Here is an 11,121-nt window from a genome sequence, read left to right as displayed (position 1 = left end):
GAAGGGGCTCGGTTTGTGTTTTTTCACGAGATGAAGATAGAGCGCGGTGGCTGCCAGAGAGATTAATTCGTCAGATGAACACAGATTCTGACTCTTCTCGTAAGTATCATTCTGAGGACTAAAATTCCTCTTGTGCTTAAAATTCAGCTGGGAACGAAAGCTCCCAGAAAAGCTGTTTTCCTGCTACTCTCTGAGCCTGCTACCCGACAGGAGGCTAGAGATTAACCTCAGCTTTACTATTTGCATTTGAATAAAGTACCTGACTTCCCCAAAAGAATATCTGCTTTCCTACTTTCTCACTGTCTAGTCTTTGTTTTTCTTTTTTTTTTTTTTTTTTGATAAATAAAACCAAACGTTTATTTACACCAAAGAATTCCAACACTGGATCTTTCACATATGAAGGACAAAGTATTATATATATACACACAGCAAGGAACGGCAGGGCCATAACAAGAGAACTGATAGTTTCCCACAATTACAGGTCTACCATCTCTGGTTCACTGGAGATAGTGGCTCTGCTCCTGCCTCTCAAAAAACACACTTCCAATTCTGAGAGCAGGGCTCCTCACTGGATGGCATGTGAAGAAAGGGCAAGGCAGGGGGGAGAAAGGACAAAGCTTAAAATGAACCCAGTGCGGCCACATCACCCATTAGCTCATAAGAGTGCTAGCATGAAACTTATATGGACAATATTTCTTTTTTAAAAAGCAATAAATTATGCCCACTAACTAACTGTCTTCAAAATGGCCAAGTCAAAGAAAACTGAAAAAGATTTTGCCTTCCCTCTCCTAGCAGCTATGAAGCATAGCATGTCTGGAGACGAAAAGGGAAAGACCAAAGTAGGAGCCCAGAAAGGGAAAGTATCACAAATAGAAACTCAACTAAAATTAAAATCATTTAGGGTTAGGTTAGTAAGACATGATTCGTTCAGAAAAAAAAGCTTTGGATCTGTCTGCACATTGGGTAGACTTTTAACATCTTGATGTAAATAAGACAGACCCACCTCCACCAGAGCCGGAGTAAGCCAGGGATGCAGTCCTGGAGAGAAGAGATGAAGTGGCCAGCCAGCAGAACAGTGTTGTAGGATGGACTGGGTCCTCCCCCCTCCCCTCCCCCCCTCCCCTGATGAGCTACAGTTTACAATCTCTGGAGAAGAACATGAGATATAAGCCACAAGAGTGTACAATGTGGAAAGAGCAACGTGGGAAGGGGATGAAATTTCCACCCAAACGCAGCAGCTGGGACTGAGGCCAGTTTATCTTTGTTCTTTAGTGGTGATAAACTGAATTTGGAAGGGGAGAAAAAATTTTGTCCATGAAATATTCCACCTGCAGGTAATTTTTTCAGGGAATCCCCTGAGTTATGAAAAGTCCACGTTTTTAAAAAAAAAAAAAAAAAAAAAAAAGAAAGAAAGAAAGAAAGAAAATCAGCCTATAATTTTTTTTTTATGACTCAACTACTAAATCCACAAGCAACGGTTCAGACACGGTGCTTCTGAAGTGTTCTCACCCCTCCCAACCAGGCGCAAGCTGCATCGAGGAGAGGGTGGACTTCCCCACCTCTGCTCAGGCATCAGAAGGTAGATGGGGGTCATTACTGCTGAGCGCCAGCAGCAGCTGGAACAGGTATCCCAAGTGAGTTGGCAGCGGCAATCACTGGTGAGCCTGCCAGAGGTCCAAGGGGTGAAGGAGTTGGCACTGAAGAAATCCCTGACATCATATTGGCGCTGCTGACAGGTGTGCTGCCCCCTGCCATGCTAGTGGAACTCATTCGAGCCTGGTCCTTCACAACAGTGTAGAAGTAAGGGTGCTCCATGGCCTCTCTTGCAGTGAGCCGTGACTGGTGGTCATATCGAAGCAGCTTGTCCAGAAAATCCAAGGCCTCAGGGCTGACAAGATGCTGGTTTTCACTGTGGACAAAGCGTTCCCATCGCTTACGGGAGTGTCTGCCCAAGATATCGTTGAAACGTGGATCTAATTCAATGTTGTACTTGTCAATATAGTCATATAAATCTTCTGTTCCCAGAACCTTGGCTATCCTCACCAACTGATCATAATTGTCATGTCCATGGAAAAATGGCTCCTTCCGGAAGATCATACTGGCCAGCATACAACCCAAGCTCCACATATCCAAACTATAATCGTACATCTGATAATCTACAAGTAGCTCTGGACCTTTGAAATATCGAGAAGCAACTCGGACATTATACTCTTGGCCTGGATGGTAAAACTCAGCTAAACCCCAGTCTATTAGCCGAAGCTTTCTGTGCTCATGATCAATCATGACATTATGGGGTTTCACATCTCTGTGCATAATCCCCATGCTGTGACAATAATCCAGGGCTTTCAGAATTTCATACATGTAAAATCGAATGTCATAGTCTGTTAACGTCTGGTACAATTGCTTGAAGTCTGTGTTGTTTACATGTTCAAAAACCAAGGCAGGGGTTCGTGACACAGGGTCTTTTACAATGTCTGCAAGTGTGATGATGTTGGGCCCACCTCTCAAATTCTCCAAAATCTTTATTTCACGCTTAATTTTCTTCTTTTTTACTGGCTTGAGAATTTTAACAACAACTTTTTCATTATTTGTGATGTTGATGGCTTCAAACACTTCACTGTATTTGCCCCTACCTAATTTTCGAACAAGCTGGTAGTCATCTTGATTCCCCCATTCCACCACATGTGATTCATAATCCCAGTACTCTCGGGGTCTGTGTGTGTTAACATCTGTGTAAACTCTGGCCCTGCTTGGCACGGGTCCCGACATGTCAGACAGGTTGACAGACAAAGCTGAACTTGATGTTTAAAGATCCAGCAGTCACTGTGTTCAAAAGCAGACGTTGGTAAGACTTTGTTTCAGACCCTTTTTCTTCACACTGCGGTGGAAGCGGCAGCGGCAATAGCCGCGCTCCCCTAGCTTCACACAGACAATATGGCGGCGGCGGAGGAGGAGACACACGGCTCGGCCGCCAGCCGCAGGGACCAGAGCGAGGCTGCAGCCTCCGCTGCCGGAAGCGGAAGCCCCCTTAGTCTTTGTTTTTCAAGCAGGTTAATCAACATTCTCCAGCCGGACCAGTGGATGTGCATCTCCGCCCCCCTAGAGCGCACAGGTGGCAGCTGCTATCTTCATTCCCAGGATATTCCAGCACGTTGCCTTCGGTCTGATTTAAAATTTAGGTTTACTAAGAGGGCTAAAAGAGCAGATAAGAGATTGGTTTTTATTTTGATAGACGGGCTTAGTCCATTAGCTGGCCTCTGGCTTTTCACCCTTGCTGTTACTACAAGGTGTCCTTAGTTCCTCAGGCTATGAGAATAACAGAGATGAAGAGGAACGACTTCCAGCTCCTATTTTAGCCACAAATCGTGGTGTTACTAATGACATAATTCTTGCCTAGGCCTTGCTAAATCTGAGGTTGACTATTCTCCTTTAGGAGCTGCACAGTACTCAGAACTGTGCATACTGGTTCGTGATCATACAAATACAGTATGGGTATCGCTTGGTGCAGAGAACTACTGCAAGGGAAGGTCCAGCTTGACCATTTCTGAGTTTCCTGTGGGTTATACCCAGTTTAAAAAGGAGTTGGTATCTAATTTTGGCTAAAAACCAAAAATATCTATGGCTCTGCCTCCCCTCCCCAAAAGATACCAAGAGCCACAGGTGTGGGTCGTGACAGCACCCACGGGAGAAAGTGGGTCAATGTCCACCCAAGCCAAGATTAAAAGCCCACTCATCTACGAATGAAAAAAATCATTTGATCACCTCAGTTAAGCGTTGCCTTATTTAACTTAATTAATAGGGGGGAGAGAGGTTGGAGACCGTACTGTCTTCACTGCCTCCCACCCCAAAATAAAAAGCCAATTGGCCTTGTACTACGGAGCCAGTCGTCACCCCCTCCTCCCTGTTTCCCGCCTGTCATCCAATAATGCGGAGGAATATCAACTCAGTGTTATTCTTAATAAAGTGTATTTCAAATTTGTTCAGTCAAACTTAGCCAGGGTTCCAACACCCTACTTAAAATTCAACTAAGAAGGGCTGGTGAGATGGCTCAGTGGGTAAGAGCACCCGACTGCTCTTCCGAAGGTCCAGAGTTCAAATCCCAGCAACCACATGGTGGCTCACAACCATCCGTAACGAGATCTGGCGCCCTCTTCTGGAGTGTCTGAAGACAGCTACAATGTACTTACATATAATAAATAAATAAATCTTTAAAAAAAAAAAAAAAAAAAAAAAAAAAAAAAAAAAAAAAAAAAAATTCAACTAAGAAGTTACCTATTCAATACTAATTAGCATTATAAAGTCAGAGCCTACAGCTCCAGGCTTTTCTGTTAGTTGTTTACTAGGATAGAAAGGACAGTCTTAGCCAGATACAGTTTACCATAAGAAAAGTTAGGGAATCCCACAGAGACAGGTTTTTTCTTTAGCCCTAGAATTCAGGCAAAACTATTGAGCATAAATAAATTTTTTGCCTCAGGCCAGCCTTTTCTTTTTTTTTTATTTTTGTTAACAACAGGGAGGAGATGTAGTCTCCCCTCCCCCAGCCTGAAACCTGCTTGCTCAGGGGTGGAGCTTCCTGCTCATTTGTTCTGCCACGCCCACTGCTAGAACCTGCGGCTTTGCTGTTCCGAAGCCATCATGTGCTCACCCTGCTACTAGACCCCGAGATTATTTGGCAGGGAACCAGGTCCCCTCCCCCTTTCTTCATAACTGAGTGTCGCAACAGTAAAAATTGAGCTTTGATCAGAGTGACTTTTGACTTGGCTTTGTTCTTTCTTCCGCCCGACTAGTTCTTCTCTTTCAGCCCGAGTTGCCATCTCAGTTGAACCGTTCGTTTCGAGCTGCAGGCCGGCCGCAACAGGCATGTACCACAGCACCTGGCTTTTGCGTGGGTTCTGGGAGATGGGGCTCCAGCCACCATGCTTCCATTGTCCCAGCTGAGCCATCTCCTTCCCAATACTTTGGACTCTGTATCTATGTGTAAGTCTCTGCATTCCCCACAGCTTTCCAACCCCTGAAGCCAAGGAATCTTCCTTTCAGCCTCCCAAGTTACGGAGTCTTTAGGTGTGCACCACACCCAGTCATTCATTATTTACAGGGAACTATACAACCATATGGCCATTTTCCACACACACATAACACTGTCAACTCTTTCAATCATTCAACAAATGTTTATTGTGTGATTCCTAGGCACCAGGCCCTGTTTAGAATAAACCAGTAAACAACAAAAATGCATGCCTTTGTAAAAGCCATATGTTATCTCATGGATGCTAGTGACATTTCTGAGTTGCTAAGTTGTTCAAATAGCTACTTTTTGGTTCTTTATTTAAAGTATAAGAGGAAGGATGGCCAGATGGCTGAGTGGGTAAAGGTTCCTGCTACCAAGCCTAATCCTCAGGGCCCACACAGTGGAAAGAAAAAACTGAATTTGTAAAGAACTGATTCCCTTAAGTTGTTCTTTGACCTCCAAATGCACACACACACACACACACACACACACACACACACGAAAACAGAAAAACATGCCATCTTTAAAAGCCTTTATGTAGAGTATGTGTTTAGTGAAATGCTAATTGAGTTATCCTTCATTTTATTTTAATCTATGGACTTCATCAACCGCATCCAACCTTGACCTGGAATGATTTCAATTCCAAGTAGGGCTGCCAGATTTAGCAAATTAAAAACTCAGGTGTTAACTTCGACCTCAGATAAATAGTGAGACTCTTTAGTATAATTGCCCCACATATGTCAAGTAGCCAAAATACTTAGCATTTCTTACCAACCTGCCTCCAGGACTTGCAATGTCTTCACACATTTTCAGTTTTATAACTGGGGGAGGGTTGCTAGTCACATCTAGTAGGTAAAGGGCAGAGATGCTGTAAGCATCGTATGACACACAGGGCGGAGCCCACAACGAAGAGTTATCAGACACGAGGCTTGCTAAGGTTGAGAACCTCTGTCCTATCCCGTTACTGACAAAATAAAAGGGAGGAACCAAAATCACCTAAGGGTCCTCCTCCTGTCCCAGTACAGATTTAATCATTGTCAGAGCTGGAGGGATGGTTAACAGTAGTTAAGAGCACTTAAGCAGAGGACCTAAGTTTGATTTCTGGAACCCACACTGGATGGCTCACAAGTACCTGTAACTCCAGCCTCAAGGAGATCTGACACCCTACCCTCTTCCTACCTCTGCAGGTACTTGCACACACGTGACACACACTCATACAGATACACACACATACACAAAAAAAATCTTTCAGGGGCTAGAGATGGCTCAGTAGTTCACTACATGTTCAAGTCTGGATTTCTCTCACACTTAACAGTTCATCTCAGTTTGAACTAGCCCCATTTAAGTGTTTCTATTAAGGCCCATTGTTGATGAAGCCGGTGCCTATAGATTGTGGTATTGACTTAGGGAAATTGACATGGTTAGTCACAGGGACCAGGGGACTGAGGGGCAGCCATTGGTTTGCATGGGATTTCCTCTGCATGTCTGAGTTGTCCTGTTGTTCTCATACTTGGGAGATGGAAACGTAAAGGTCAGGAGTTTAAGGCTATCCTCTGATATCAAGCAAAGTTTGAGGCCGGCCTTGGCTCCCTGTCTCAAAGCAAATCAAATCAAAAAGAGTTTATCAGAGATGCAGGTGCTATAGCTTATGGTTTGCCTGGCATGCTAAGCCCTGGGTCAGGCTGCCCTCAACACTGCTAAGTAAACAATCAAATAAAAGTATTTTGTTTGTCTTACTTTCATTTCTGCTGCTGTGATTAGAAGACAAACAAAACCAAAAGCTGATTGTTAATATACAGGCATTCCACTGGCCTGCCCTCAGGGACCTAGCACCTTGCAACCTGTGTATGCTGCCTATGAAATGACCCACCCGACACTCAGTAGCTTTCTCTCTGTGTGTTCCCAGTGTCCCAGTGTCCCCTCTATTCTCTGCAGGTGCCCCCTACTCCTTTTCTCTCTGCCCTTCTCGTTGCTCTCATGGCTCTGCTCCCATCTGTCTGCCTGTCTACATGTCCACTCTGCCTCTACCCCTCTCCCAGGCCCTCACTGCTCTTCCTTCTCCCAATAAACCTCTTTTTTTTTTTTTTTTTTTTTTTTTGGTTTTTCAAGACAGGGTTTCTCTGTATAGCCCTGGCTGTCCTGGAGCTCACTTTGTAGACCAGGCTGGCCTCGAACTCAGAAATCCGCCTGCCTCTGCCTCCGGAGTGCTGGGATTAAAGGCGTGTGCCACCACGCCCGGCTCTTTTATACCAGATCTATTGCATGGTGTAATTTCCCAGGGGCACACCTTGGCACTGGGTCACCAAAGGGATCCTCCACCTCACCTATTATATTTCATAACATCTCCAGGGCTGGGATAGTCCCTCCTGGTGCTTGGGCTCCTCTTCATGGGTCTAAGCCACACAGGGATCCTATTTCCAGCCTCCTCACCACTTGCAACAGATCGGCTTTTTTTTTTTTTTTGTCCATCAATGGCTCAGCATCCCATTCACCAGTGACAATTAGGTAAGTTCACCCTTTGGTCTGTGTAAACATTTCCCCCGAGTCCTAGGAAGTATGTCCTGCATCCCTCTGGTACTCTGGGAAGCAGAAATAACCCCAGCCTCAGTCTTCAAGGCTACGGCTGGCCCTCTTCACCTGATCCTACCCCACCACCCTCGGGGCTGCAACCTGGCAGCCCCTCTTGGGCCCTACTGGCCTATTGCGCCCCTCTTCCTGCCCTCTTGTACCCGTTCCACGCTGGAGCTGCAGGTGAATCCCACAGCTCCTCTAAGCCCTCGTGGCTTTTGCAGCTCTGTTCCTCAACCCTTCCCTGTGGATGAGGCCCTACAACTAGAGCTTGGTTTTCTTCCTTGCCTCCTGGCTTTCGTGAAAGCCCTGGTCCCAGGTGCTGAGTCTCTCCTCTGGCTTAGGCAGGCTAAACCTCTGACTCACGTTGAGTGTGGAGACAGCTTGGTCCTCATTTGGTCCTGCAGGCTGGGGATGCCCATGCCTACAGGCTGCAGTGACAGTTTCCTTCCCCTTTGTTATCCATGACAACTGTGCCTTCCATATCCTCTCATTCCGCCTTGGGATCCCTCTTAGAAAACCTCCAGCCTCTACACCTGAAACCCGACCTGAAGGGCCCTGAATGTATTCACTTTTCTTTTCTTTCTTTTTTTTTTTTTTTTTTTAAGATTTATTTATTTATTATACATAAGTACACTGTAGCTGTCCTCAGACACACCAGAAGAGGGCGTCAGATCTCATTATGGGTAGTTATGAGCCACCATGTGGTTACTGGGATTTGAACTCATGACCTTCGGAAGAGCAGTCAGTGCTCTTACCCGCTGAGCCATCTCACCAGCCCTGTATTCACTTTTCTGATCAAATTTGGCCTCAATATTCCTTATGTGACCAATCCAAATGGTCCGCCTAAGGGAACCCTTGATCCTAATATTATTTGAGACCTTATCAAATACTATGAGCGATAGGGGCAGTGGAAAGATATTCCCGATTTCCCCGTTTCTCTTTTCTCCAAGCCTAGTTTCTTGCAGTTTGTTTCCCCTCTGTCTTTAACTAGCATGTCCTGCTCATGGTGCTCTCTCAGCCCGCCTGTGCCTGCGTGGACCATGTGCCCCTGCCCCCTCCTGGCTTTCTGAAGCTGCCTGCACTAAGCTAAGCTCCCCACCTTCTCCCTCTCCTCCCTCTCCTCCCTCTTTCCCCTCTCCTCCCTCTCTTCATGAACTCAGATTTTATTACAAGTTGTAACACCTAATTTCCAGTTCTTACTGCCACGGACAAATGATTCCCGATTATCTCATATCTAAACCTGCTCTACTCTGCACTTCCCACAGTTCTACCTCCCCACTCTACTCTTTTATCTCTGATTTCTTCACGCTCTGCTCTCAAAATAATGATGATGATGATGATAATAATAATAACTTAAGATTGTGCTGTAAATTCTAAAGATTTTTAAATTACTTATTGGGTGTGGCTTAAAAAATCTATATAATCTGCAACAAGAATTTGGCTTTAAGCTTATTTTAAAAAGCTTATAATTAAAAATCTCTATATAAACATCTGTATATGTGATTGAACTCTTGTTTAGGGTCTATGTGGATGCAACTTGGATACAACTCGTTAAAAAATATATACAAATAGCCAGGCGGTGGTGGCGTATGCCTTTAATCCCAGCACTCGGGAGGCAGAGGCAGGCGGATTTCTGAGTTCGAGGCCAGCCTGGTCTACAAAGTGAGCTCCAGGACAGCCAGAGCTATAAAGAGAAACCCTGTCTCGAAAAACCAAAAATATATATATATATATACACATACACACACACATACACACACACACACACACACACATACATACACACACACACACACACACACACACACACACACACACACACACACACACAAACACACGTCAGCCACACGGCTTGCAACCTGCCCTGGAACTTCACCATCTTAAGATGTCCGCTTGTAAATGTCTTAGCCATAATAAACTCTGTTTATAATTGTATCTCCTTTCAGACTAAGAAAACGTCTCAAATATTTTAAATTGGTATGGATTTTTTGTGTGATGATGATAGAAATTTAAAGTTATATTTGCTATAACATACTGTATATGTGAGTCAACCCTGGCATAAAATATTTTCTGTATGATGATGAAATTTCAAGGTTTTAAAGGTCTATTCAGATTACCCAAAAACTAGTGTAAGATGCACTTGGCCACTGCATGCCTGTTTCTGACCGGTCTTAAGTATTTGAATAAAAGCTGCTTCTGTTTCCTGCTGCCTGCTGCCTGGGCTCAGAATCCACCTCTAGGCCTTCTGGCCACAGGATTTAATATAATAGGATTCAAATGTTATTTAAACAACTCTGATGGGTTGTTGCTCACCCCTCTTGTGGCCCAAACATGTTTTTAAAGTCTGGCATCAAAAACAGGATCAATGACAGAAATTATTGGACATAGTTAAAAATCTGTAATGTCTATAACAACAGGTTAACTTAAAATTCCTAACTCAGGGTTAGCAATTGAAAGTCTGTGCTTAAATAGTCTTAAACCATATGGCATAATTGTATTCTGAGATATAAGCAACATGTGGCTGGTTTTCATCTTTGTTGGGAAGTCTGGCTCCACCACCATCTTGAGTAAGGGCAGTAACACATGGGATGAGCTGACCACGGGCACAGGATGCTAAAGACGCTTTTAAAATGGGATAAGATTTTTGTATGATTCCTGTCCTCTCTCAAAAATCAGGTTTACAGGGCTGGTGAGATGGCTCAGTGGGTAAGAGCACCCGACTGCTCTTCTGAAGGTCCAGAGTTCAAATCCCAGCAACCACATGGTGGCTCACAACCATCCGTAACGAGATCTGACTCCCTCTTCTGGAGTGTCTGAAGACAGCTACAATGTACTTACATATAATAAATAAATCTTTAAAAAAAAAATCAGGTTTACAAAAGGTAGGATTTAAAACAGTGCTGGTTTAACGAGATGCTAAAACTGTACCTCCATGCAAGCACATACCATGCTGACAGCCAAACCTTGGTAGTAACGTAATAGCCAAACATGATAGTAACCCACTTGGTATAAGTTTTATAGACATTATATTGTTTACACTGTTAGAACTTTGTTTTGCCTCTTAAAAATTATGGTTTTGAGCACTTGGGAGACAGAGGCAGGCAGATTTCTGAGTTCAAGGCCAGCCTGGTCTACAAAAGTGAGTTCCAGGACAGCCAGTGCTACACAGAGAAACCCTGTCTCGAAAAACCAAAAAAAACAACCAACCAACCAACCAACAAAATATGGTTATGGTCTATTTCACTTTTTTTTTTTTTTTTTTTTTTGAGGCAGGGTTTCTCTGTGTAGCCCTGGCTGTCTTAGAACTCACTTTGTAGACCAGGCTGGCCTCGAACTCAGAAATCTGCCTGCCTCTGCCTCCCCAGTGCTGAGATTAAAGGCGTGCACCACCACGCCTGGCATGATCAAATCTTTTAACTCATTCAGAAATATATTTGTAGTTATGCTAAGTAATAATATAATTAATTACAAGATTAAGCTTTATTTAGCTGTACATGTTTTCAACATTAAGCAGAAAGTAAGTAACAAGAAACAAGCAAACTGTG

General features: G+C 44.1%; 1 pseudogene; it reads right to left on the bottom strand.

Moving 5' to 3' along the window:
* Csnk2a3 (casein kinase 2 alpha 3) lies at nucleotides 336-3,029 on the bottom strand (annotated as a pseudogene).

This window comes from Mus musculus, chromosome 1 (assembly GCF_000001635.26).
Source record: "Mus musculus strain C57BL/6J chromosome 1, GRCm38.p6 C57BL/6J".
In the NCBI taxonomy this organism is placed as follows: domain Eukaryota; kingdom Metazoa; phylum Chordata; class Mammalia; order Rodentia; family Muridae; genus Mus; species Mus musculus.
Note: the sequence above shows the minus strand (reverse complement) of the source record. Positions and strands in the feature narration are given on the sequence as shown.